This window comes from Fukomys damarensis, unplaced genomic scaffold, assembly GCF_012274545.1.
Source record: "Fukomys damarensis isolate Sample0158 unplaced genomic scaffold, DMR_v1.0_HiC HiC_scaffold_28, whole genome shotgun sequence".
NCBI lineage: Eukaryota > Metazoa > Chordata > Mammalia > Rodentia > Bathyergidae > Fukomys > Fukomys damarensis.
Genome location: NW_022900940.1, coordinates 39,018,750 through 39,041,919, shown reverse-complemented (window position 1 = coordinate 39,041,919; position 23,170 = coordinate 39,018,750). Strand labels below are relative to the sequence as shown.

General features: G+C 47.5%; 1 protein-coding gene and 1 long non-coding RNA gene across 17 annotated transcripts in view; one reads left to right on the top strand and one right to left on the bottom strand.

Annotated features, from left to right (window-relative positions):
- The window catches only part of Erc2 (ELKS/RAB6-interacting/CAST family member 2), a 932,060-nt gene that overhangs the window by 10,226 nt on the left and 898,664 nt on the right, over positions 1 to 23,170 (bottom strand). The window lies entirely within an intron of this gene.
- Positions 13,157 to 14,187, top strand: LOC104875480. The gene is made up of 3 exons (XR_004514632.1): positions 13,157 to 13,235; positions 13,679 to 13,800; positions 14,117 to 14,187. It is a non-coding gene; the product is annotated as an uncharacterized LOC104875480 (long non-coding RNA).

Here is a 23,170-nt window from a genome sequence, read left to right as displayed (position 1 = left end):
ATAATCGCTGACAGAATAACCACACATTGTGTTTAGTTTGAAATTGGAATCTTTTAAACATAACTGATAGAACAAAAACTGGTTTTGTTTGTTGTCAAAACCTATATTAGTCTTTCTTTCCCGGACTAGTTAAAATACCTCAAAGTTGGGCACATAACTTCTGATATCTCCAAACAGTGAAACATACAGGTTAAAATAATGCATTGGGAATCTTTGGAGGCGCTGTTAATGACATCAGATATGAGGGCTGATTAACCAAGCAGAATATCCATGCTCTGAAGAGAGGGGCATTGTCCCAGGGATCCTGGGGGACCCCGCTTGGGTAGAACTAGCCCTTTGGTACTACACCCAGTTGTGGGATCCTCTGCCTTCAGTGGATACCATGCATCCTATAAGCAAATACCTTGAGTCTGTGAACAGAACGCCTACCTTCCTGCTCCACCCCAGACTGTTAACGCAAAGGAATTAGTGCTGAGTAATAGTGACTCCTTGGTTGGCTAAAGACAGTTCTGGAGCTCTGCTTTGGGAGAAAGGGGTATTTTCCCTCAAAGGCCATTTGAGTTGTGCATGTTAATCCTGAGTATGTCATCTGAGGGCTCGGAGATGCGCATTAAAAGTCCATCTTGAAGGTGGATCAAAAATTCACACTTCCACAGTAAGAATCAGATATTATAGACTACTTTCTCCCTCCTCCCTGTCTCTCACAGGCTGATGTAATGGCTGCCGTGACAGTCTCTGCATAAGAGAATCTAGTGCTCCTGACAAAGAAGAACAAGCCAAAGTCCGTGTGGCTCCCCGACCACTTCAGAGGTTGGCTTCTTTGGGCATCTGAGTCTGGTGTTAGGTAGGCTGCTCTTGATGGAGACAGATGCAGGGTCCCTCGGTTCTAGGCTTTTAGAACTTCTCCTAGTTGAAGAGTAAATAATTCAGTTGCCCCCTAGTACCTAGTCTGTGGTCTGTAGATGTGCGCTCTCCTTGTACAAATGCCAAACAGTACCAAGAAGCAAGAAGCCCCCGAACAGGGAGAAAATATTTCAGGCCAGAAGTAGTAAGAAACATGGCGAACAGGTAAGCGACACACCCCTAATGTTATAGAGCACATTTTGGTTTTGTCTGTTCCAGCATTTATACCATCTGGGAGATGCCCTTTAAGAAAAAGAATACACAAATTGTTTCAAACTTGACAGAATGTACAGCCTCATGAACACAGCAGTAGGGCCCCTTTTGGGGTCTTGGAAAAGGGCCTGTGTACTTGAGAGGCTCCAAACCCAAAGCCTCATTATCTTCATGATAAATCCCTCTTCCCACAGTGAGGGTTTATTTTTGAGATGGCACATTCAAATTCAGATGAAAATAAAGCAAAACATCTTTTAAAAATCCCCTACCAACAATTCTGGCTTAGGATGCGCTTGACATACATAATACATCCAAGCCAAAGGGAGACACTTTTCTAAATTGGGTGCTGAGAAAAGTATCATGTTCATAAAGAGATTCTCCTTCCGACATGGAGAGGTGTTTGGAAGAATTTGAAACATAAAAGAACTGTTCGATATCTCAGGTTTGCCAACCAGAAGTGGCTCGGATGACAAGTGTTTACAACAGGATCTTCATCAAGCCAATAATGGCAATTAGTCTCCAGGATTTGAAGGCACCCTTCCCGCCTTGCTGAGGTGGAATGTCATTTACTCTTGGGCTGGTGACTAATTAGGGGTCTCCTTTGAAGATCAAGGTTTTGCAATCCCTGCTTCTTAATAACATGGTTTGCTTGTTGGCCACCTGGGTCCAGGCGAGACCTCTCTATCCCTCTCCCCAAGCAAGCACTGCCTTAGGCCAGAGCAAGTGCAGGCAGGAAACCACAGATCTAGCCTTTCGAGCAATTTAACCTCTTCATTGCCAAGGTCCTGCAACCCAGGGCTTGGACTGGCTGCCTGGAGATGGAAACGCTTAACCTTGTTTCTCAGGCCGGGCTGAAGGCTTGGCTGTGATGCAAAGAAACCATCTTTGAGGTGCAAACAGCATGCAGCATGCTTTCTTGCAGAGGAAGAAAGGCAGGAAGGCTCCACTTTTCCAGATGAATGGTGCATCAAGAGGCTCCTGCATTTGCTCTAGGGCTGAGCCATTTCCGGAATGCGTAGGAGAAGTGAGCAGTGAGACAGGAAGCAGACAGAGTCTTAACTTCACAGGTCACAGGATCCCAGAGACTGAGGTGCTGCTCTGCAGATCTCTCACCACAGCCTGGTGGCCTTGCTGTATGAGGCTGGACCGGCCGCTACCCCCTTTAAGACAGGGTAGGGAAGAGGCCAAAACAGCAGGAAAAGTAAGCTGCAAAGAATTAAGCTTGTAACAACTTGGGCAAAGCACAAACAGCAACTGAGGTTGGTCCTTTGGCTGTTGACACGCTCTGGCCTGGGTAGGTTGTGGTCACTAAACCCATTAGCGTTCTGATGTGGCAACAGCTAATGCAGCAAGTTCAATCTGTTTTTGTTTAATTTCTAAATGCTGGGTGCATGCCGCCAGCAATGGCCCACTGAAGGCGGGCAACACCACTGCCATAAACACAGTCATCACTGTCAGCAATCTGAAATTCATTTTTAAAACTATTTATTTTTGGCAGATACAAGCTGACTGGAGTTTTGCATTCGATTAACTATAATTTCAACTTGCTGCAAACTGTTTTCTGAGCATCCACCAAATCAGTTTCCTGCAACAAAAGGCGAAGGGGGGGGGGCGCTCTTTGGTAGGTGAGAAGGAAAAGGAAATGGAAAAACACCAGCCAGCAACCAGCCAGGGGAGCCCACCCTTTCTTTGCCACCCATCAGCAAATGAAGGGAAGGAAAAATGCTACCTGATTTGGTTTGGAGAGTTGAACACGGAATGAGTTCTTAAATGCACTACCAGTGTAAATTCAGTCTGGATTTTATACTGTCCTTCAGTTATGTTTATAAAAAGCACAAGAGGCAGCCCTCCCTCCCTTCCTTTCTTGGTCCCTTTTTTTCCTTCTGTTACCACTTCTCACATTTAAAGAAAAATCTACCAGAAGCCAAGCCACGTGTTAGGGATATTGTAGCTGAAGGAGACACCGGTAACCCTTGACTTCATGAAATGCACAGCAAGTGGGCATAGTACTGCATTCTACAGATGATTAAATCGAACATGTGAATCAGGAATGAGCCACTGACGCTCACTGAGCACAGGCAGTCCTCACACGCTGAAGCGGTCACTATTGTTAACCTATCCCATGGCCCCTGAAAGTGAGAGTGCAGCCGGTAGGCAGAGGGCAGCATGGTGACCCCTGCACACAGACATGGCAAATGTGCTCAGGAGCCTGATCTCCCAAGGTCTCACTGTGTAGTTCAGGCTGGCTTTGAACGCACCGTGTATTCCAGGCTGGCCACGACAGGCTGGCCTCAAACTTAGGACGATTCTCCAGCCTCAGCCTCCCATGCACGCACTGGCATTTCAGGTATGCGCCACCACGCCAGCCTCTGGACTCTGCTTTGAAATGGATTTTTAGGCAGTGGTTTTTGTCTCTCGATGTAAGGTCACTGAGAGATTCCTTCAAAAATGTCTTTAAATCAAGACACATGCAATTCCCTTCCCCCCCAAGAATTAGCATTATGGCCTTCCGGGTTCATGGTATTAGAGATGATTAATCACTTTTAAATATGAAAAAATTTAAATGTTTTTGCCTTAACAGAGATCTAGAATGTCTCTCTTTCCCAGTGATTCCCAAGCAATACATTTTCTCTTGGAAAATCAAATGAAGAAATCCCCATCCAGAAGCCCGAAGCAATATATCTTAACATCTTAATTTCATTTAGGAGGAATGCCACGATTGATCATTTATCATTCTGAGATCGAGTGAACTATCTGGAGGATTGCAATCTATTGTTTCTACACAACTGATGGGATATTCACATGTCTTCTGGCTGCATGAGGGCTTTGGGGTCCAAGCTGCCTTTGAAAAAGTGGGATGCTAAAAAGATTATTGGGGGAGGCTGCCTTTACAGCCAGAGTATAACCCCAAGGCTCGACTAGCCCTGGATTACAGGCTCCCCCAGCCATGGCCAGGACGTCTGCTGCTGGCTGACCCCCACTCCTAGTTCCCCTTGCATGGAGTTGCCTTCCTGCCTCTCTCCTTACATAGGTAAACTCGAAATGCTGGGGGAACATAACATGCAATCCACTGGGCTTCCTGGGATTTTGACTTCTCAGTTACTCTGTCCAACATAAATTTTACTGTCATGTAAACAAAATGACACTTTCCTGGGACACCGGAGCAGGCCATGGACATCACAGCTCCCATTTTTGTTCCCACAAAGGCATCATTTTTGTCTTAAGTTGTGTAGGGTTGCTTGGTCGGCAGGAGTACTGGCCAGGACTCCACAGAATCAGGTTTTCAAGGTATCTGCAGGATCACTGATTCTGCACTGGGATGTGTAGGTGGGAACAGGATTGCCAAAGCAACAAACTGAGTCATCCTCAAGGCCAAGCCTGAGTTCCCTCATGGCAGATCTGAAGTCAGAACCTACCCCATGTGTTACACTCTGGTATAAATTTTAAGAAACAAAGAACAGGATGCCTCCAGATATCTCTGGTTATTTCAGAGGGACTCTAAGGCCAGGCATATTTGCACAGTGCCAAAAAGCAGACATGCTTTCTGGTTTGAATTTACAGTTAGGTCCCATGACAGAAATCTGCCCTTATGGGTCTGCACACAAGGCACAGGGGCTTCAGTCTCCCATCTCTCACTCCAGGTCAGGGATCTGAGTGCACTCTGGAGTCCTCATGCGGACTGAGTGGCTCCGAGAGTAAGGAAGCATATCAACACTGGGCCTCTCCGATGGACCCGTTCTCCCATCTGTTCCGGGGCTTCTGGCTATCACCAATGTCCCCCGCTTTGGTATGGAAGTGCCCTGAGAGGGAATTCCTGCACTGATTTTTTTGCTGGTCACTTTGAAGATCAAATAGCAAAATGCATTTTCATAATGCAGGAGCTGACCGGACATTTCCTTATTAAATAAATACCAAGGTCCTGGCAGGCAGGAGCTTGGCATCCAGGACTGAGGGCTGGAAAATCCCTCTAGGAAGAACTGGGCCAGAGACCAAAAGACTGGGGCATGACAAAGTGGGTGTCTGAGGCAAGGCAGTGGCTTTTGGGGGCACCCTTGAAGCCACTGCCAAAGTCCCATGCAGAAGGACCCCGACATCTTCTGGCAGCCCCCACATGATACGTGATACACCAGAGGCCTCTGTTTTGCCGCACACAACTTCGTAGGGATCCAGCCTCGTGCATGTACTGCAAACCCCGCAGAGGTGTACCGAGTTCTTGCAGGGTGGGCTAACCCAGGCAGAGGGGATGACGTTGGTAGGGATTCCTACTGCACAAAGAGACGCAAAGCTGAGGACCCACAGGCTTTTGCACACACCGTTTCCTCCGCCTTGGGCCCCTTCCCCTTCCCCTTTACCTAGCTGCTTCCTGCTTATCCCTAGATGTCAGCGCCAATGTCACTTCTTTAGTGAGGCTAACATGGCCATCGTTCCTGGCCCAAGGCCTTTGCAAAACACTCCCCTAACACTTGCTTCCACCTGTGCCCCCACAGACTCCTGATTCTGAGAGCCATTGGCCATCATGCCCTCGGGTGAATGCTTGGTTACCACCTCACCGCACCCTCCACAGCCCTTGTACGCACAAGCTGTGTATAGCTCGCTCACAGCAGGTGTCTTATTCGCCTGCCACATAGTGGATGCTCAGAAAAATATTTAAGTTGATCGGGAGAGCTGAGCTGACTGACAGTAAAAAATATTTATCAAATGCTTCTGTTCTGGGAATAGTTCTACGCTCTACACAGCAATGACTTTCCACCTCAGCACTACTGACCTTTTGCATTGGATAATTTGTTGCTATCACAGCTACTAAATGTAAAAGTATGCGATGAGGCTCCACAGGAGCTCCATACAAGTGCACCACCTGCTACTCCTTCCCCTTGCTAGTTTGGGTGGCCTCAGGTAGCACACATGACCTCTCAAGCCTCAGTTCAGTTTTCTCCTTTCCCAAGTGAAAAACTCTAATTAGAGAAGAAAAATGAACTGTGCTTAGAAAGCCCTCAGCCGGCCCCTGACATATAACAAAATCCCAGTAGGCAGCACTTCTTATCCCTTCCACCTCTACACACATCCACACAGAGCAGAGAGCGAGATATTAGGACCAGCTTGAGCCCCAGTGCAAAAAGCACCAGGCTGGGTTGTTCGAGCCCGGTCCTCTTCTGGAGAAGAAGTAGGCAGAGTGAAGAGGGAGCACATTGCTGGGGCCAGGAAGGAACGGCGGCAGGAGGCTCCCTAAGCTTCTTTCAAACAGCAAATTCCATGCCTCCAACCTGCGGCACCTCCGGCAGCCAGGCCTGTTGGCAGCCACATGCTTTCGCTTGGGCTCTTCCTGTTGGCACGGCCCACCCTCCTTCACAAAGCTTCAGTGGGTTTTTCATAGCTCCAGCTGTTAGATAAACTTTCAAGGATATTGCTGTGGCAGGTACAAACCTGGACAGGAAGCCTCAGGAAGAAATCCTAAATTAATTATATGTCAACATTTAAGCCACAAGAAGGAGCAGTTGTCATAAATTTTTGGAAGGTTGGAATCCAATTTTAGTTGTAAATGTGAGCAAGCTCACTGACTCACTTGTGAACGGGTGCCAACAAAATGATATATTTTACATTCTTTCACAGCTTGTTTTGGCTAAACACAATGAAAAAAAGAGAGAGAGGAATTACAGTTTTTATTCTTCATGGGCTGAGGCATTCAATCATGCAAAAGAGCTGCCCCACACATGTGCCAAAGCAGAAGAAATTAGCTGGGCTTACCTACTTCTTTGGTTGCCTCCCACCTTTATGGATGAAGGAAATTGGGGCTGAAAAATGCAAAAAGAGACCCCAGGTGCCAGAGTAAGATCTTCAGCAGGCCCCACACGAGGACAATCAAGACTCCAGAAACTGCCCGCTGGGCTGATCTTCAGTCCTAACTAAGCCCTGGCACACAAATGGGTTCCAAAACTTTATTTCTCCAAGCTTGTGTCCCAGGTAGAATTGGGTGGTAGGGAACCACTAGCAGAAAGACAGAAAAGTCTTTAATTTTCACAAAAATAGGAAAGCCACTGGGCTATTGTTGTCATTTTTGCTTTCCGCTTACACTTTCATTCAAGTGATTATTCAATCCAAGAAGCACTTATTTTTGCTGGCCATGAGGCAGGGCTAGATACTCAAAGAGGAAACCACAGACCCCAATCTTTGAGATCTGAGCCAAGTCAGAGCCGTAGATAAGCAGACAACCTCAACGCCATGTGACACTGTGAGCTACAGTTGTGGGTGGGAGGGAGGACAGGGTGCTGAAGCGGTCCAGGAGGTGCCGGGTACAGGGTCCGAGAGGGTCAGCAAAGGCTCCTCCAGAAGATGACTTGCAGACTGGGCTGTGGGGTATAATGAGTAGAAGCTGCCTGCAGGAAGAGGAGAGGAAGGTCCCTCCTGAGTAGAGACGCAGCATGAAGATAGGCTTGAAATAGAGCTGGGCCCAGACCTATACACTGCGGTGCAAACCTCAAGTACAACCAAGCAGTGAGTGTGAAGGGAGGAGAGGGGCAAGGCAGAACGAGAGCAAATGAGGCCACGTAGGACCTTGTGACTACATCTAGGAGGCTAGACACTTCGCACGGACAGTGTGATCTGGCCAGGCGTGTGGTTTATGGGTTCCCTCAGGGCAAGATGGCTACAGAGGCTAGATGATCATGTTTCCTTAGGGACAAACAACCACCTAGACAGTGTGGGTTGAACTGTCCCCCGAAAAGATGTATTTGAGTCCTCCGAATATATCCACGTCTCCGAGCATGTGCCCCTGGTTGAATTGGGTGGCACAGAATCATTCATGGATGGATAAGTCTCTAACTGTCACACAACTGGGAAGGCTATTGTTATTACTTTTGCTGTCTATCTAATTTTTGGATCATTCATCTACTTATTCATTCATTCAATTGTTTATTCACCTCAGCAATCATGTTTTTCTACCCACCATGAGTCTGTCAACGTGACTGTTTGGAAACAGGGTCTTTGCAGCTGTAACCAAACTAACACAAGATTATACTGGATTAGGACAAGCCTTAATCCAAGAACTGATGTCCTTAGAAGAAGTGGAAAATGTAAGCACAGATTTAATATGAGGGGACTGCCATATGGTGATGAAGGTAGAAACCGGAGTGGTTTATTTAGAAGATAGAGAATCAAAGACGACCAGCAACTACCAAAAGGGGAACAGGCAAGATGGATCCTCTTCCAGTGCCTTCAAAGATAGCATGGCCCTTCCAGTACCTTGATTTTGGACTTGTGCCCTCCAGAACCATGAGGGAATACATCTCTGCTGTTTAAAGCCATCTAGCCCACAGTATTTTTTCCAGCACCCTTAGGAAACTAATTCGGGAGTCATGGCAGAGTCTTGCTATTCTGCTCCAAATTATTCCCAAACTCCCAGGCCCTCAGCACCAAGACTACTTATGGTCTACATAGGAGAGGCTATCTGAGATCAAGGAGCATCTCCCTTGGCCTCTGTCTCCCTTTACCTGCTCGAGCAGCCTCTGTTCAGGGGCCTGAATTGGGGTTCTCCCAAGAGTGGCCATCTGTGAGAGAGTTCACAGCAAATGTAAATATTTGTCCACGGGCAGCAGTTGTGTTTGCACTACGAAAGCCCCAACAGGTTTTTTCAGAGGTTTCAATCCATGTGGTCTTCAGGCCAGGAAGTAACCTTGTCCCGAGGAAACCCTTGAAGATGAGCTGGGAGGGACAAAAGTCCCACACAGTGCGTTCTGGCAGGCGACAGCAAAGGAAACACAAGGGGACTGGACCGCGGTCCAGGGTCTTCAGGGGGCTCAGCACACAATCGCTGTGCTTGTGTGGTTGTGGCTCTGCGCCAGGGCCTCCCCGCCCTCCCTTGGTGCTGATCAGCTACTCCAGCTGGAGGCAGAAATGTCATCCTCTTCCTAGGGACACCAGCCGACACAGCTGACAGCCCATGGGCCAGCAGGAGCATGCATGTCCCTCCACCTCCTACAGAGGAGAAGGCGGCCCTCCCTGGTCACCCCAGGCCTGGCCTGAATGAGGGGTCACAGATCAGGCAGTAGTGACCGGTCCATTCAGGGCCTAGCACAGTGCAGCTCGCAAGGAGGTTCTTAATTAATGAATATGTGAATGCGTGAGCTCTTGGCTCACCTGAATTTGAGCCAGTGGTGAGCTACTTAAACCCAATTGAGGATCTAGCTGTGCTTTTCTGGGCCTCAGCTGCCCCAAATATGAGCTACAGTACAAACCCAGAAATCTCCTCAAGGCCTTGAGGGATGCGAGGCAAGTGCACGTACCAGTGCCCTTGATGAAGCGTCTGACAGGAGTAACGGTTCAATAAATATCAGCCCGTGTGGCTATTGTTTTTTACCATGGAGTCATGTGCCGACATAATAGAACTGTTAATATCTGTTAGTTCCGGACCTGGGGTTGGGAGAGAAGACAGATCCTTACCAGAATACAGTTCACAAACCCTTTCTGTTGCCTTTATTTCAGCTGGTCATCATGACGTGCTGTGACGTGGGGCAATGCTTATTATCTCTACTTCTGATAAGAGAAACTTAATTTCACAGTAATTTAGCTTTGAACTGAAACCCTTTCAGTGGTAATCAGCAGGGCCAGACCCAACACAGAATCTACCTCTGCCATTACAGCAGAGTGTGGTGGCATTCAGTGACTCTTGAAGTAAGGAAGGAAAGAGACACTTGGTCGCAAAATGCTTCTCAGGCACAGGCGGGAAAACAAGGGCAGAAAAGTCTGGAAGGATGTATCAGGAGGCCTCAGTACCACATCCTGGGTGGCTTTTGACAAATGTCACCTCCTATTTTCTGAACTCTGACCCTAAATATCTTCCAGTTCTCAAATCCTAGAAGGGGTAATAAGGTGGAGCCAGAAGTTAGTGATTCACGGGCATTTAATTTCCTAAATTTCAGTTTCCTTATCCATCAAGTGGAGGTGGTAGCACACCTGCAGGCTCACTAGGAGGGTTTGGAGGTCCGGTGCACACGAGAAAGCTTCACAGGCAACAGTGATATTAAACAGGATGAAGCAAAACACAGTGCCAGATTGGAAAGGAAAACCAGAAGGAAAGGGTCCCAGATAAAAAAAAAAATGCATTCATACGAACCAATAGGTTCCATCAGAGCAGCAAGCAATGAAACAGTAATTTTAGAGAAACAAAACCCTGCCTAAGAGAAGTCTGCCATAGGGAGCGGAAATGGAGGCACAAACAAGTGGCCCTTGGCTTACCTATCTGAAAAACAGAGGATGAAACAGATTCTTTGTAAACCAATATTTGTAAAAGCTCCACTGGGCTTCTTGCCTGCACAGACTGCCTATTATCTTGGCAAAGGATGAAAACAAATGAATTCTTATTTAAAACGAGCATGAAACAAATTCAGGTAAATGTTACCAGCATTATTGTACGCTACTATTAACTGGATGCCTACTACGTGCTGGGCATTGTTTTACAGCTGTGCACAGATAGAGTAATTGGAAAAAAATGAGTACTCTTACCAGAGAGGGATAATATTCAACCATTCACACGGTCATACATTTGTTTGTCCCACACGTATTTCTTGAGTTTCCATTAAGTGTAGGTTTGGTATTGTGTGTGATACAGACCCATCACAAAACAAGCCTCGTTCCTTTCTGTGAGGCACGGTTCTCAACTTCAGAACTTCTGACTTTTTGGCACAAGAATCCTTGGTTAGTTAACTCTTTGTTTTGGGGGGCTATTTGGCGATTTTTTGTTTGTGTGAGACAGGGTCTCGCTATGTCGGGCTGGCCTTGAATTCATTATATATCCCAGTTGGCCTCCTGCCTCAGGGCCCTGCCCCCATGTGCTGGGATTATAGGCACGTGCCACCACGCCCAATGGTGTTCTGTGAATCACAGGCTGGTTTGCAACATCCTTAGTATCTGGCCACATAGATACCAGGAGCATCCTACAGGGGTGGCCAAAAATGTCTGCAGACCTTGCCGATCACCCCTGGGAGTGGAGTGGGGATAACACCGCTCCTGGCTGAGACCTGCTCCCTCGGGAGATGAGAAAAGCGAATCTCAGAGAGGCCAAGTCCAAAGCTGGGCCCTGGTAAGGGAGTCCTATGAAGCGGAAGCCAGAGCTGGTCTTTGAAGTTGACAGACACCATTTGTGCCCACACGCTGAGATCTACCAGGAGGTGGGAGTGCTTGGGCCAGACCGGAAGAGTCCTATCTCACTATCAGTGCACGTCCACCCTTAAATGATACCTTTGGATGCTTTTTTTTTCTCTCATCTGCCACACTGTATTAGTCACAAATATTTAATTGCTGAAAGGTGGGGGAAACTCTAGTTAACCCACGTGCTGAACCCCAGATATCCTTGCATATTGCTATGAATATGAGTCAGTTCTCCAGTGAGGCTGCTGGGTTACTCTGGAGCACAGCCTGTTCTGACTCCCTGAATACTAAGTCATGGGGGTATACAGAAAGTCACAGAGGACACAGAATTGGGATTGTTATACTGTATTCCCCGAATGCCTTAGAATTCCTAAACTTCAAAGCTGTGTTTCGATTCCGAGAGCAGCCTAACCTTTGCAAAGGTTACTCGGCAAATATATGCAAGATAAAGAATTCCCTGGGAGAATGTCTGCCAGGCCCTTAAGCTTACATTCATATCTAATTTATAATCACCCTGAAAAAAAAGAGGTTCCTCTTTCAAGCAGCTCACATTACCCCGGTCTGGCATTATACAGCAGTGACAGGTGCAATTTACGTGAATAATCACCACAATCAGCTGCACTTCAGAACAAACGAGGGACGTGGTCTTCAGAGGCTGAAACTGCTGAGTCACACAGCCAGCTATTGCTCTCCAGGGGTGCCAAGGCCAGTGGCTGACGGGGCACAGGAGAAACGAGTGCCCTAGCAGACGCATCCTAAGTTCTGGTCCCAACACTGCTCTTAACATTTGACCTGGAACAAGATTTTGGCCTCCCCTGGACCTCAGTTTCCTCCTCTGTAAAGTTAGATCACTGCACTATGAGACCAAAGGATGATTCTTGTTTTAAAGGTCACTGGCTTTCTGGCAGGGTCACCTTCTTTGTGGTAGTTGTAACCAAGTAAGTAACCAAATTTGTTAGATTAAGAGACTAAGGAGATGATGATGATGATGACATTAACAGCGTTTCCTCACACCAGGTACTGCTCAAGTTAATGAATAAAAAAAGGAGTGTGGCTTGCTTGCAACTAAAGCACTGAGCAGCCTCCACCATCTTATTTGACCCAAATCCAGGGATGCCTTACTCTGGGAAATAAGCAACTTAGGGGTTTATGAAAACCATGCTGGGGGCCACGGGGTCAGCAAGGGAGTGGAAGGCCTTTGTGGGTCTTATGGTCTCTGTGACAACCACTCACTTCTGCAATTGTGGCACAAAAGCAGCCACAGACAACAAGTAAATGAATGGGTGTGATTTCATCCCGTAAAACAAAACTAGGTGGCAAGCTGGATCTGGCTGTGGCCCCTGCTATGGCTCGAAGCATCTTACGTGTGCCTGCTCCAGTGACCAGCCCCTAGCGCTCTGGGCCTGGAAAGCAGCACGGACACTTCCCGAGCGATCTGCGGGAAGAACAGCCCCCTCGCTCCCTCCGCTCATCTTCCTGTACTTGGAGCCTACAAAAGTCTTCCTGAAAGAACCCACTTTGCAGTGGAGAAGCAAACGGTTCCAAGATTCCTAGCATCAAAAGCCACACTGTCTCCCTGCATTAGGCTGGGGCCTCAAGAGCCAGGAAATCAGAAGGAAGGGATGGCTGGAAAGGGAGCACCCATGCACAGGAACTTGGCTCCTCTTCCCTGGAAAATCAAATCCAAGTGTTAAGAGTTACAAAGCCCAATTACTGCAGGCAGCAGTTGAGGTGGGGGTGGGCTTTTCGCCCACCAGAGCACCTTTCCGTGCACACACACACACATACACGCGAGCACAATTTAAATTCTAACAGCGCTAGGAAGGAATAGTTTGATTGTGAGGTCATCACATGGGGCTCCAGAGCCCGACTGACCTTTTGAAGTCTGCTCAGGGAACCTCATTATGTTGCATTTCTAAGTCGATCCGATCCTCTCTCTGCCTTTTTCCAAGTCTCTTTGCTCCTGCATTCCTTTGATGGTTAGATTTTTGCTTCCCTAGAGAGGCACAGGCTGAGGGAGGAGAGAGCCATGGGAGGACCAGGAGGAAAGACTTAATTATTAAGTATATAATCCACTCTGGGGGCTGTGGCCTGCTACTCCTTGGGCTGAACTTGCCAGCTAGGATGTCTTCAAGGCTAGTAATTCTCTAAAAGGCAAGATTCCCATCGGTTACCGATACGATCTGGAATGAACTGACATAACCTTCAAGTCACAAGTGGGAACCCTCATCAAAGCAAGCACAAGTTTCCCATCTTGGGAAGAAGTAATTGGGAATCACTTGCAGAGAAGAGAAGGCAATCCCTCCCCATAGCAAGCTGCCCCTCCCTTGCTCCCTGAATGTTTGCTCAGCCCACTCTCTGCCCCTGACGTGCGTGGACATCCTTGGTGCCATATTAACGAATCTTGACTTCCCGCTCACAGAATGTCTGAGCACAGAGAGGTCCCCAGAGATTCCCGGTTCCTTTAAAAAGACGAGAAAGGGTGACCTGGTGTTTAACCACATGCAGACATCACAGATGCTCATGATCTCACCAGAAAAGGAGGTAATTCCCCTCAGTTTCAACCTGCTGATGGGAGAGCTCAGCCAGGCTGAGAATTCCAGCTCCATGACAGATATGGGTTCCCCAGCCTGGCTGCCTTTCCTGCATGATGTGTCTTCCCCTGGGCTACCTGGTGGTGATAGGACACGATTCTCTTCTTTCTTTCAAGCTTCCACATATTTGAAGAGTTTTTAGGCACAAGGCAAACCTATAGAGAGGGCGCCTCTCTTGTTTCTTGGAAATTTCACAGTCATTATGCCTATAAGAAGACTGGGCGAATAAAATGCAGACATGTATCTCTGACTCTCCGTTCCGACAGTCCAGATTCAGGGCAGCTTCCTGCTAAGACTCGAGGGTTGCACAAGATCTGTTTGAGCCGCATCACCCCTCCCCTGGGACTTCCAGATCTCCTACATGGCGTCAAGATAACAAGGGCCATTTCAAAGTAACTGACCACGACTATCGCCACACGGATGGGAAAAACACAGGGCCGGCTTCTCGTCGTGACTGGAGCAGCAGTCTTGTCCCAGGTGTTCACACGAGTGACCTGCCTTACCTTGCTCAACTTTTTAAGGCCTGCACCAGGGCCCTTCCAGCTTTACAGGCCTTTCACTTTGGACCTGGTAACCAACACAGATTATTCCCCTCTTATCAAGGGATCCTATTATGTCCTAAGCATGGGGCACAAAACCTAGTACAGCCCATCCATGCCCTCACATAAATAAACAAGCAGACCTTTTTATCCAATGGCACCACAATTGTATAATACAATATTAATTAAGCACAAGCCAGACATCAAGTGTAATTACTGAGACTGTTTAAATGTGTTTGCCTCACTCAATTTTCTCCAAGTCCCTTTTAAGAACATTCTGTGCTCTTTTCATTCTCAACGGAGAGGCACGGACACTGAGGACCTAGCAGGTCCTGACAATTGTCCAAAGACACACAGGGGTTCTGTGATACAGTCAGGATCAAATCCAGCCTATGCATGGGGCCCTGGTGAGCTCTCAGCCATCTCAAGGATGTAAATGTGGTACTGTTCCTATCTTACTTGTGCAGTGTCCTCGGCGAGCTAGTTCATTTTTACATTTATTTCAAAACATAACAAACTTATAGGAGTTTGCCTCAATGGAACATGCTAAGATTACAGCAGCAACAGAGAATTACAGGGTCTCTGTTGAATCAGGGCCTAAAACACGGGAGGAAAGAGCTCCTAAAACCCTCCTTCCCTTGGGCTCGCAGAGTCCTGGTGCCTGAGTCAGAAAACATTTTTCCAGCCCACAGGAGTGGCTACAATGCAAGGACAAAGTCAGTACTAAAAGGACCTCAGGATAAGCCCCCATTTAATGGAAGTTAAGCTTCCCTAACTGGCGAGGGTGGGGGGGATTCCTTGGCTGGCCAATCATGGCTGGCAGGGTTATCCCAGAGAGGAGTGCACAGGCTGCGGGAGAGGCCTGTGGCAACACAGACCCAGTCCAATAGGAGCTCATGCTATTCGGGCGATTCTGGAGCCTGGTCAGAAATAGATCATGACAGGATTCTAACCAGGGCTCGGATTCTTCAAAGGCTCCATCTCCTTTCTACATCTTAAAAGATGACAGTATTCCCATTCATTATCTTGGGGGTTACCATTTGTCGAGCACAAGCTCATCCTGTGTATTTTAACATTTAAACCTCATGGTCCTGAGCATTGAGGAGCCACACTCCCAACCCAGTCCTGAGCCTACTCCCTGTGGCTCTGCTACCACAGGTCAGAGAAGGCAAAGGAAACAGAGTAGAGGGGTTGCAACAAAACTGAGAGACGTTAGTGAGGTGAGAGGGCTGGACAGGAGAAGCAGAGGCACTTTCTACCTCTGAGACCCTGTAGAGAGGGCAGGATGAAGCCAACAATGTTAGACGGTATGTGCTCCTTTTCTGGGGGAGAAGGCTGAGCAGAGAGTTCGACTCTCTCTTGGCTTGCGCCCGACTCTCACATACCCTCCAGGTCACCCTGAACACCCCTGAATCTTCTCTTTTACATTGTGGAGCGCCTTATATGATTTTCTTTGAATTTCAGTCTACATAATTTCAATGATGAGAGAAAGCAAGGCCCACAGGAAGCAGGTCACCCAGCAAGCAATGGCGGCGAGGCAAGCTGGCTGAGAAGATGCTATCTACAGTCGTATGTGTCCAACTTGGATGTCAACTTTGCCTCTTGCTAATTAAGTGCACAAGGCAAGCAACATCAACTCTTCAGCCCAATTCTCTCTGTGTGGATGCAGATTTCATGAGATCGTGTACTAAGGAGCCTAAGGACACAAAGTAATATCTCAATAAACAGTAGTTAGAATGTGATTTTCAGCCTTACTCAAATTCTTAGTCTTTTTGTCGGAGTCACGCTGTTCTCTGAAGGACCACCACGCAATGATTCGGTGTTACCCTGATTTTGAAAACAGCATCCAAACACATCAGTGATGGTCCCTGTGGCTTTCCAGAATAAGCACATGAATTTATGTCCAGGGGAAGACATTCTGGTGGAGAGGTGGGTGCAGAGGTGGAAAACCTGTCCCAGATTCTAGCATCTGCAACAGTGGGGAGCTCGCGATCACTGGACCATCGGTCATCGGAGTCTCCCACTCCAGCGCGTCTGCCCTGGCCACAACTCCTCCTCTGGCACCCAGGACACAGTTCTTCACCACGGGTGAATTCAGCTGCTCTTTCAGGGGCTGGAGCTTCACTTCCTAGCATGTTTCCTAGTGGGGCTAACCCCTCATTTTGCCTGATTTGTTATTGGACCAGACTCCTGTTCTAAGTGATGGTGGTCGTGTGTGTGTGTGTGGTGGTGGTGTGGGTGGGGGGTTACTGGAAAGCAGGAGACTACAAAAATAAATGGGTATTGTAAGCCAGCCTGTCAGAATTCTTCCGCACGAACCCTTTCCAAATTCAGCTACAGCCAAGGACATGTGGCAGCCTGTGCGGACCCAGGAATATTATTTTTGGAGAGTAAAGCCAGAGAAAGGATGGAGGGAGATAAAAGTCTATCCTAAGCCACAGTGAGGTGGACTGCTGGAGCAAAAGAAGTTACACCCAGGACACAAGTGTTTGGGGTCTGAGCCAAGGCAGCAGGTAACTGAGGGGAGAGAGGAAGTGATGTGAAACCCATGCGAGACTCACACACCAGTGGGTCTGTCACGCCCTCTCTGCCGGGGGACAGTGACACCACCTTCCCCACCCACCCAGACCTTCTTCTATCCCTTGTTATTAAGGCAAAACTATTTTAAACCCCCACTTCCAACCCAGTGTTCCCAGTGTGGCCAGGTGAGCCTCTTACGACAAAAGTTAGCGGAGCAGCGGAGCCCCCCAACCCCGCCCGTAGCTCCCCACTCTTTCTGAGCCAAAGTCACAGTCCAGTTCTCTCTGCAGCCTCTTCCAACTTCCCAGCTCCGGGGCTCTGACAGTGCTCTCCCGTGAGGCTCTGGCTGACAAACCCTTCAGGGGACGCAGTAGCTCCTCCTCCAGAGGCCCTCCCCCTCCCCCCTTTTCTTTGGTAACGGAGATCGAACCTAGAGCCTTTACACTAAGCTACTTTCTCACCTTTTCCCTATTTAAAAACAAAAAACACTTTTTAAAACATTTACTTTAAGGCAGAGGCTCACTAAGTTTTTAAGTTGCCCAGGCTGGGCTCAAACTCTCGTTCCGCCTGGATTGTCCTGCTTCAGCCTCTCAGAGTGCTTGAATACAGGTATGTGCCACCTTGCCCAGCTAAAGCCCTCCTTTTGTTCCTGGCCTGAATGCAAAGTCCTTTGCCCCTGCCCCCAAGGCCCCATGCCTCCTCCAACCTGGCACTTCCTGGATGCAGCTGCCTGATGTTCCCAACTAAATGGTGAGTTCTAGGATAGTGAGAGTCCCTACTGCTCTGTGTGCAATTGTGCCCCAGCACAGTCTGTGCCTGATAAATACAAACTGCGTTGCTGAGCTGGCTCAGTGCCGGGCCCAGAATAAGGTCTTGCAGAATATGAATCTGTCAGCCTCTGTCAAAGGAGCTGCAGTCATAATTGAGAGACTGTCAAGTATAACAACTAAAGCTTAGAGTTTGGTGGCAATGAATCTGAGCTGCCTGCTGCTCAGGGACCACACTAAACAAGGATGTGAAAACAGCTGAAGGTGGGAGCACCCACCCTCCAGCTCAGTATGGAAGGACTCGCGGGAAGGGAAGGCAAAGCTAGCAGGCTCTTGGTGTGCCCAGGACTTCCCAGCCCCCTCTGTCCAAGGCCCCAAACCCCGCCCTCCGGGAAAGGACTGTGAAACTTCGAGCTTTTGCCTTGAAGTTAGAGGCATCTAAACTGCAGCTTGAGAAATTTTGCCACACATAATTATTGACTTGAGACATCAGTCACCTTCAAAAAATTCTACGCTGACAGAGGGCAAAAGAAAAGCGTCTATTATATCAGAAGATAAAGAGACCAGATTAAAAAAGGAGATGCAAGGCGGGCTTTTCCCAAGTCACAGCCTTTAATTGACTCCAGGCTCTGCCCGGCACCTTGGCCTCCTTTGTCAGCGTGCTGGGAGGCAGTCTGGGCTCCACAGACACCGAAACTCACTGCAGGCCAGGGCAGCCGGCTGGCCACACTTCCCTGAGATCACCCTGAACGGCCGCACTGGGTGCCAGGAGTAATCAGTGTCCGCACGGGACAGGGCTGCTGAAAGGAGAATCTTAGAAGCAGGAAGGCTTACAGCACGGAGGTGGAAGATGGGTCCCCGCTGAAGGGATGGGCTCCAGAAAGCATCTGGGGGTGTCAGAGGGGCAGACGCCAGGCCTGAGACTGGATGAAGTCTGGGCTGGCAGAGAGCTTTCATTCAGAGCTTGGCAGCTCAGTCAATTTCATTGTTAGCTCATTTCTTCGGGCCCTAGCTTACCAATCTGTGAAGTGGTTGTAGAAACCCACTGGTGTCTCTGCCCCCTCCCCCCACATTAGAACAAAACACCCTTTTAAAAAACGACAAGCCCCCGCTTCTTACAAAAGCTGCAGAATTGGAGGCAGCTTAGTACTCTGTTTCAGATATAAAGAAGTCACAGGCTGCCTTGGAAGGAAATTGAAAGGACAGGCCAGCGTGATTCCTGCAGGAACCCTTGCACTACGAACCAAAGTCCTGCTTATTCTGCCTGGGGAACTCAGGCCGCGGGGACACATGTGTGGATACCTTTTACTTTTTTCTAAACTTCATTTGCATTTTACTCTTCTGCAAAGAAGTCCAAAAATGGACTGAAGGGCTTTGAACCACAAATGCAGGCTCTGTGCCTATTACTCCAACAGAACGCGGCTCCCCTCCCCCAGCCACAAGGCGTGTGGGAGAGGAGGAGAAGACATACTCTGTATGACCAGCATGTCAAATCCTTTAGGGTCATTTAAGATAAAAACTGGTATCAAAAGCAATGTCAAGCAGAGAAACCTAAACAATTAAAATCTGTTTAGCAGCTATAGACCATCATCTCTTCCTCTTTGGGTTTTTGTCCCTAGCTTTTTCTTTCTCTCTGAATTCTCCACCAACCCGTGAGACTTTGCTGGGCAAAACCCACTCTCCTCTGGTTGTCAGGCTGTGCTTATTAAATGTGGATGAATGTCAATGTCACCTAGCTCATTAATAATTGATTTCCAGCCCTGTCTCTATTTGCAGAGCAGAAGCCACTTACAGAGTCTATTATTCCAACTCTGTGTGTGGGTCATGGGGCCAAAGAGGTTCCACCAGGGGTAACCTTTGTTGACAGCAATCACCATGACAACTTCACACAGCTCCCGCCTCCATTCGGATGCGCGTCCGCCCCGGGAAGGCGGGAAGGCGCTGAGTCCTGCACTGCTGCACTGGGTCTGGGTTGGAGTTTGCTGAGCTAAAGAGTTATTCGAGCAAAGCTGCTGCCGAAATGGGCTTTTTCCTTTTTAATTTTTTGTCTTTGCTGCGCAGCTTTGTTTTCCTTAAGGAACACTTTCTCGGGAAACCATCTTAGAAAAGGGCGTTTGCAAATTTAAAAAACAAAACCAGTTTGTTTTTTGTTGTTGTTGTTTTTGTTTTTGTTTTTCTGTCTCCTCAGGCAAAAAGCAGAGACCAGGTAAATCAGCCTCTGGCTGCTTTTGGTCATTTTAAGTCAATTAAACCTGTATAATCCCAGAATAACTGATTGCTTCTTTTCCCCAACCAAGGCTGCAAGCTTAGACGAGAAGAATTACTGTTTTGCTTTTAACAACCTATTAATATTTTGTCCTACCAGCCATGCTTCCTCTACCCTCTACCCCTTCTTTGAAGATCCCTCCCCCAGCTAAATTAATGTTTAACAATTAAATGAAGCCAACAGAGAGTTTTGAAAGATCCACACAATTACTGATTGGGTGGGCACACAGAGCCTTTAATTTAAGTGAGAAATGTTTCCCAAATTATGGCCTGAGACCTCACAGCTAATTACATAATTTTCTGCATCTGAAAAAACATAAGCTGAGAAAATGCAAACAGAATCACACTGATAATGAGAGAGAAAAACCTGGGAGTGGATCCATCTATTAAAAATAGAGCTACTAACTCATGTAAAAGAAGCATAATGCTAGAGTGCGTAAAAGAAGAAGGCATGAAAGACACACCATGCCTGCACCCAAGGGAGGGAGAAGAGCCCAAAACCACATTGTTTGAGAGATTATCTGCACCAAGTCTGTCAAGTTGAGGCAGGGCGCTTGATTAAATAAGACTATTGTGGCCAAATATGTTTGAGGAACAGTGTATATCTCATCCATGCTTGGAGATTTTCTAAGGCAGTTTCACGCAGAAGGCTATGCTAAGTCCTGCCATGAAACAATGTGTTTGTTTCGTTCAGAATTGACCGGATGGATGTGAGTTTAGATTTTTTAAAGAGAATAATATGGGTTTAATACATCCTGTGGGTTTTTTCTGGGTAAGGTTTTTAGGGTACTGTGAACCTATATTTCTCAGAATATACTTTGGGAAGTGGTAATAAAGTCCTATGCCTTATAAACAAAGATATGGAAGCAGAGAGAGAGAGAGAGAGAGAGAGAGAGAGAGAGTTATTCAGTGTCCCAAGGGCCCCCTGGAGGGCTCTGGGATCACTGTATGTCCAGGCCAGTGATCTGCTTGTTAGGCCTCATGTGTGCCCTACCTGAGGTCTTATCTTCAAGCACACATGTTTTCCACCCGAGAGGTAAGACAGAGACTGAGGGCTCTTTAACCCACGGTTAGGACAGAACAATGGGCGTTTCTGTGACATCTTCAAAAGATTGTGCTCTTTATAAGAGAAGACAGCACTCACTTGGGGAACTGAGGCACCAGTTCATCAGAGCAGGCACCCATGGGGCCTTAGTGCAACACATTCCCCCGGTATTCTGGTACAGAGGGAGCCAGGAACTTAAGCTAGTGTCACCGTGAGGTTGGAATATGGAGTCTGAAGTGGTTGGGAGATGGAGGTAGGCATAATTACCGTGGTGCAGGAGAAGAAGGAAAACCCCTGAGTTCAAGGAAATTCAGCCATTAACTCACTGTTGGAACTGACGCCTTTTTCTCAGGGGTCTCAGCTTCCCCATCTGTAAAATGAGGGAGGTGAACTGGAGTTTCTGGAAGGCCCCTCCTGGCTTTAGCATTCTCTCCTGGGAGTGACACTAAAAGCGGCTTTCAAACAATGATGGTACCATGAATAGCTGCTTTTAAAGTCAAAATCCTCTTCTCTGGGAAAGAAATGCCTTTGTTCCCTTAAAGAGCAAGGTCAGTTAGCACTGGGCCCCTCTGGACCAAATGCTTATGCAAAGCTTCTGCCATTTCTGGGAGACAGCTAGGACAGCCCTAGAAGGGGTGGCTGAACCCTATTCTCCAGGGACTGCCAGATCCTTAGAGAACAGCTTCCCTTGTTAGAGTTTGGCTTCCACTCCCAAAGAAGAAAACAAGAGGTGCAGATGTGCCGGGAAACAACAAATACACGTACATACACTTCTGCGGGCACACACACATAGGCACACACACAAGTTTTCTTTGGAAGGGAATTTTAGAAAGAGAGGAGGCCAAAGTTTGGGTTCAGTTCAGGTCTTCCTCCTGCACAAGAGTCCCCATTCCTGAAATGCTATCTGAGAGAAAACAGTTTCATTCAGGACATCAAGCCATGAAGTCATCAAATTTTCAAAAACATCTACCTCCCAGACCACCATCTGTTATGCAAGCTACATATAATATACAAGGTTGCTGATATCTTTTGGCCAGAAATTCAAATTCCATGCTTTGAAAATTAAGATGGCAAACAACTTATTTTTACAAAGACCCTGAGCCAGCCGAAAACAGTCCAGCTCCCCCTTATGTCCCGGCAAAACCACAGCTCCGATGAGAGGCCTTGTGCTGTCAAGTTGCACCGCTGACACTTGCTGGGGCTTGGACCCTGCGTCCTGCATGACAAGAACCTTGGTGGTGGGGACTCTTGAAGAAAAGCCACTGATTTTCCATTATAAATAAAAGCTAGAAATGGCCCTTCCCATTCTTGGCTCTTATCTGGACTGTGCATCTGATTATCTCTGCAAATAAAGTTCATGGGACAGTTTAACGATTCAGCAAGAGTGGCTTTCACAATCTTTATGTTGCCTTCTCCAACACACAACTGGCCAATCCTCAGCACACACCATCTGCAGAATCCAAAAGTTAGTCTCTGTACAAAACTGGCTGTCTAAAAAGTGAGACAAGGACTGTCCTTAGATTCCAGATAGTAATGCAAGCAGGAATGTTTTTGCCCTGGTTAGTTTCACAAATGTTGAAACCAGATAAGTTAACGTGTTCGGTGCCAAGACAATGTTGTTTGGATCAACTCAGCCCCAAACGTTACTAATTCAAGCGACTAGATTTGAGAGTTTTCAGGTGCTTTGTAAATTTGGCCAAACACCCATTAATAAGCCCCTACTATCTTTCAGGCTCTGTGAAAATCAATGACAATTATAATTTTTCATCTTCACAGTATTCCTGTCTAGAAGACATTTCAAACCCTATTTTAGATCTAGGGAAATCAAGGCTTGAAAAATCCAAGAATCGAATCCAAGACCACAAGGCTTGCAAATGACAAAGCCAAGATTTGAATCCAAGTCTGCAAAGCTTGGCTCCTTCTCCCATATCCTGCAGATGTCAGCTCACTTTCTTTTCAGCACAAGTACAACAGAGGTCACTGCTGCTGCTGACACTCCTATTCCAGATTTTCAGGTCGTTGAAGACAACGTCAAAAGGAGAACATGGCCCTAGAGAGCAAGTGTGTCCACTGGAGGGTGTACCTGGGCGGGCTGCACCTGCTACCTGGAAAGCAGCACTCGCCGAGGAAGGACAGATGCCTGTTCTGGTGCTGCCAGCCATGGGGCTGTAAAGGAGTGTCTTT